Below are 5381 nucleotides of genomic sequence, written 5' to 3'. Positions count from 1 at the left end.
GATTCTTCCTGAAGTTTACTTCTTCTTCTTCTTTTTTTGTTTTTTCTCTTGAACCAAGATCTGGTGGAAGAGAGAAAATTCTGGGACCTAGGTCCCAGTCAGAGACTTGGACTCTAGTCCAATCTGGCCATTAACTTGCTGTGTGACTCTGAGCAAGTCTTTTAGCCTCTCTGATCCTCCCTCTCCTTAAGTTAAATTATGTTTGTGTATTTGGGAGGAGGTGAGCTTCATGATCTCTTAAACTCCTTCCAGCTCTAATGTTCTATGATTTATAGTAGGATTTTAGTTCTTTTCTTTTTCTGTTAAGGGTCTCATGATTGAGCTTGGGTTTCCACTTTGACCTTCCCCACGTGAGCACTTGCTGTGTGACTGAGGAAATTGCAAGAGCTCTGGTGGTGTAGTGCCTAAGGCATTTGACTGCTAACCAGAAGACTGGTGGTTCAAACCCACCAGCCACTCCTCGGAAGGAAGATTGGGCAATCTACTTCTGTAGTGTTGCTGCCTTGCAAACCCAAAGAAGGGTTGCTAAGAGTCAAATCCAATTCGATGGCAATGGGTTTAGCTGCCCAAAGATATCCCCTCTATGGGTCTGCCTCAGTCTCCTATCTACTCTTCCCCAAAATAAAATTTTATTTCATTTTAAATTGATGAAAATAATCTAAACTTACAGAGAATTTTAATAAAAATGGAAAAAAAAGATCCTTAATAATAACCACTCAAGCACATTAATTATTTTTATTCTTTTTCTGAATTCTATTATCTTTATGCATGATTTACATAGTTATGAACATACCTTTTGTATGTTATCTCCAGTTTTTTTCCAATTAACATGGTATCATAGATTGGTATTTGTGCCCATTCCAAAGAGAGGTGATACAACAGAATGTGGAAATTATCGAACAATATCAATAATATCACACACAAGTAAAATTTTGCTGAAAGTCATTCAAAAACAGTTGCAGCAGTATATTGACAAGGAACTGCCAGAAATTCAAGCTGGATTCAGAAGAAGGTGTGGAACAAGCCGTCTTGTTGATGTCAGATGGATCTTGGCTGAAAACAAAGAATACCAGAAAGATGTTTACTGTGTTTTATTGACTGCAAGGGCATTTCACTGTGTGGATCATAACAAATTATAGATAATATTGCAAAGAATGAGAATTCCAGAACATTTAGTTGTGCTCATGAGGAACCTGTACATAGACCAAGAGGCAGTGATTCCAATAGAACAGGGGATACTGCATGGTTTAAAATCAGGAAGAGTGTGCACCAGGGTTGTATCTTTTCACCATACTTACTCATTTTGTATAGTGAGCAGATAATCCAAGAAGCTGGACTATATGAAGAAGAATGTGGCATTGAGATTGGAGGAAGACTCACTAACAGCCTATGATATGCAGACGACACAACCTTATTTGCTAAAAGTGAAGAAGACTTGAAGCACTTAACTGATGAAGATCAAAGACTATAGCCTTCAGTATGTATTACACCTCAATATAAAGAAAACAAAAATCCTCACAACTGGGCCAATAAGCAATATCATGATAATTGTAGAGAAGATTAAAGTTGTCAAGGATTTCATTTGACTTGGATCCACAATCAATGCCCATGGAAGCAGCAGTCAAGAAATCAAATAACGTATTGCATTGGGCAAATATACTATAAAAGACCTCTTTAAAGTGTTAAAGAGCCAAGATATCATTTTGAAGACTAAGGTGTACCTGACCCCAGCAATGGTATTTCCCATAGCCTCATATGCATGTGAAAACTGGACAATGAATAAGGAAGACCACAGAAGAAATGATGCATTAAATTGTGGTGTTGAATGTACCATGGACTGCTAGAAGAATGAACAGATCTGTCTTGGAGGAAGTATAGCCAAAGTGCTTCTTAAAAGCAAGAATGGCCAGACCTCGTCTCTTGTACTTTGGTCATGTTGTCAGAAGGGACGAGTTCCTGGAGAAGGATATCATGCTTGGTAAAGTATAGGCTCAGTTAAATAGGTGAAGACCTTCAATGAGATGGATTGACACAGTGGCTGCGACAATGGGCTCAAGTATGACAATGACTGTGAGGATGCTGCAGGATCAGACAGTGTTTCATGCTGTTGTACATAGGGTTGCTGTGAGTCAGAACCTGCTCAATGACATTATATCAAAGGTTTTTTCCCCTATTGCTATCTAGTCTTTGTACTTGCCTTATGACAGCATAATCCCCTTAACTGAAGAATCATAACTTATTTAACCATTTACCTCTTGATAGACTGTCAAGTGTTTTCTAATTTCTCATTATTATTAAAATAACACATCTAGATGTTTGTGAACTTTTCCATATTTTGAATTACTTCCTTTTGATAGATTCTTGGAAGCAGAATTGCTGAAACAAATTTTAAAGTCTTTGGATATATATTGACAGAATGCTTTCTAAAAGAATTATGCCAACTATAATGCCATAAATCATGTGCAAGTGTACCAGTTTTGCTATAACATACTGTATTAGCTGTACACATAAAATATATGTGCTAATATACACATATACATAGAAGATGGCATTCTGCTGTTGTTTTCACTTGTATTTCTTTGATCTTTATTGAGATTACATATTCTTCCAAATATTTTGTCACTAGTGTATTTTGTGTTGATTTTCTGTTCTTTACTTTTGTTTATTATCTATTGGATTTGTAATGTTCCTATCCCCTTACATGAACTCTTCTTAAATAAAAACATTAACTTTCTCTATCAGATTATCTGCAAATATTTCCCTAATTTGTCTTTTTATTTTTGATTTACAGAAAATTTTAATTCTCACATGGTCAGGTCTATTGATCTTATGATTTCTTCTGACATTCTGAATTCAGAAAGAAAAATCTTCTCATTAATGTTTCATATTTGGCTTATTTTTTCTAACATTTTGATTTTAATAATATTTAATTCCTTTAGTATTCCACTTAGACTGTGTGTGCACATGTATGTGTATATAGTGTGAGGTATGGGTTGAAATGGAATTTTTCTCCAAATTATCAGCCATTTATCCTACTACTATTTATTGAGGATTCTTCTCACATTGCCTTATAGTACCAGGTTTTTAAAATGCATTTTATATTCTCTTCAAATCATAGTGAATATATGGAATACCCGTGTAATCTTCTCTAGATACCATACAGTTTTAATTATTATGTTTTTAAAATGTGTTCAAATCTAGACCTAGAAATGATATATATTCAGATTAATCGTTTTGTATCAGGTCAGAAAATGGGGAAGATACTGCCTCCAGAATGGATGTAAGAATTAGTTTAACAGATCTCTTTGATTTACTTTAGTGGACATGCAGAGCCTAGAAATGTCATTCTTGGGTAGATAAATCCTTTGGCAGATAAATTTAGATAAGGAACCAAACCAGAAAAAGAAGATGAGGAGTCTCCCAAAATGGGTCCTTGCTAGGAGTGGTAAATCGTTGTTGGGCGTTGACAAGTCAGTTCCTACTCAGCAATACCATGTGACAGAGCAGAACTGCTCCAAATGTATGGTTTTCTCGCTGAAATCTTTTTTCTCTACAGAAACTCACTGCTGCCTAAATAAGGATTCTGCCTACCCCCTCCCTCCTACCCCTGGTAAACAAAAAACAAACAAACTCACTGCCATGGAGTCTGATCCAATTCCTAGTGACCTCTCCTTGGGTTTCCGAGGCGGTATCACTACGGAAGTAGATTGTCCAGTCTTCCATGAAGTGGTTGGTGCGTTTGAACCGCCAGTCTTCTGGTTAGCAGTCAAATGCCTTAGGCACTATGCCACCAGAGCTATTAAACTCTATTAAACCCTTACTATACATTTGCCTGTTCTAGGTATTTCACATTAGTGAAATCACAAAACGTTGGTCCTTTGTGATTGATTTATTTCACTCAGAGAAATGTTTTCAATGGATGATTTTTCAGAAGTAGATTTCCAGATCTTTCTTCTAAGAAGACTTTGGGTGAGCTCGAATCACCAATCTTTCAATTAGCAGACAAGCATGTTTACCGTTTGTGTCACCAAGAGACTCCTAGGATAATAATGGTACCAACATATCATGTGGATAAAAGAGTTATCCTATGTAAAGTGTTTGGCATATAGGAAGCCCAAGCAAACTCTTGTTCTTAGTAGGTAGGATTCAGGGAGCCTCAATCCCCCTGTTTTACATTCTTTTTTTTTTTTTTTAACTTTTTAATCATGATTTTGGTGAAAATTTACAGAGCAAATTTGTTTCCCATTCAACAGTTCATACACATTTTGTTCTGTGACATTGATTGCAATCTCTACAACATAACAGCTCTCTTCCCACTTCCTCCTTGTGTTTACCTTTTCCCAGTGTCCTTTTTTCCTATGCATTCCTGCCTTCTGAGCTTTCTCCCTGTGCAAATACTACCCTTCTGATCTTCCATGGTTAATTGTTCTAAGGAGTGTGTGCCCCTGGTATAATTGTTCACCTTGTAGACCTGTCTATTGTTTGGCTCAAAGTTAAGCCACAGGAGTGAGTTCAATTCCAGCCCCAAGGATGACTCAGGGCCATAGTCTTGGGAGTTTCACCAGTCTGTTCAAATCAGTCAGCCTGGTCTTTTTTATGCTTTTGGGTTTTGTTCCATATTTCTCTCCCACTCTGTCCAGAGGGGACGACAGAGCAGAGCAGCAGCCAGGGATCCAGGTAAGGGGAGGGGGGAGAGCTTTCAAACAGCGAAGCGAGACATGCTTGTCTGTCAGTTTCTCGTACTATTGTGGCTTGCGTGTTGCTGTGAGGCTTAACACTGTGCCACTGGTGTTTCAAGTGCCAACAAGGTTGCACATGGTGCACAGATTTCAATGCAGCTTACAGACTGAGACAGACTAGGAAGAAGGAAGAAGCCATCCATTTCTCAAAGAATTGGTCAGGGAAAACCTTATGAATAGCAGAGAAACACTGTCTGATACATTACTGTGCAATTTTATGAATAGCCCAGAAACATTATCCAATACACTGCAGGAGGATGAGCCACTTAGGTCAGAAGGCTTTCAAAATAAGACTAGGAAAGAGCTGCATCATCAGAGTAGGACCAACCTTACTGATATGGACAGAGTAAAGCTTTTGAGACCTCCATTTGCTGACATGGCATGACTCAAATTGAGGAGAAACAGTTGCAGACATCCATTAATAATAGGAACATGGAATGTATGAAGTATGAATCTAGGAAAAGTGGAAGTTGTCAAAAATGAAATGGAACACATAAAGATTGATATCCTAGGCATTAGTGAGCTGAAATGGACCAGTTTTGACCATTTTGAATCAGACAACCATATGATCTACTATGCCAGAAAGGACAATTTGAAGAGGAATGGCATGGCATTCATCATCACAAAGGATGTTTCAAGATC

This window comes from Orycteropus afer, unplaced genomic scaffold, assembly GCF_000298275.1.
Source record: "Orycteropus afer afer isolate SDZICR_OR568_19922 unplaced genomic scaffold, OryAfe1.0 scaffold00072, whole genome shotgun sequence".
NCBI lineage: Eukaryota > Metazoa > Chordata > Mammalia > Tubulidentata > Orycteropodidae > Orycteropus > Orycteropus afer.
This window is presented reverse-complemented; position numbering follows the sequence as displayed.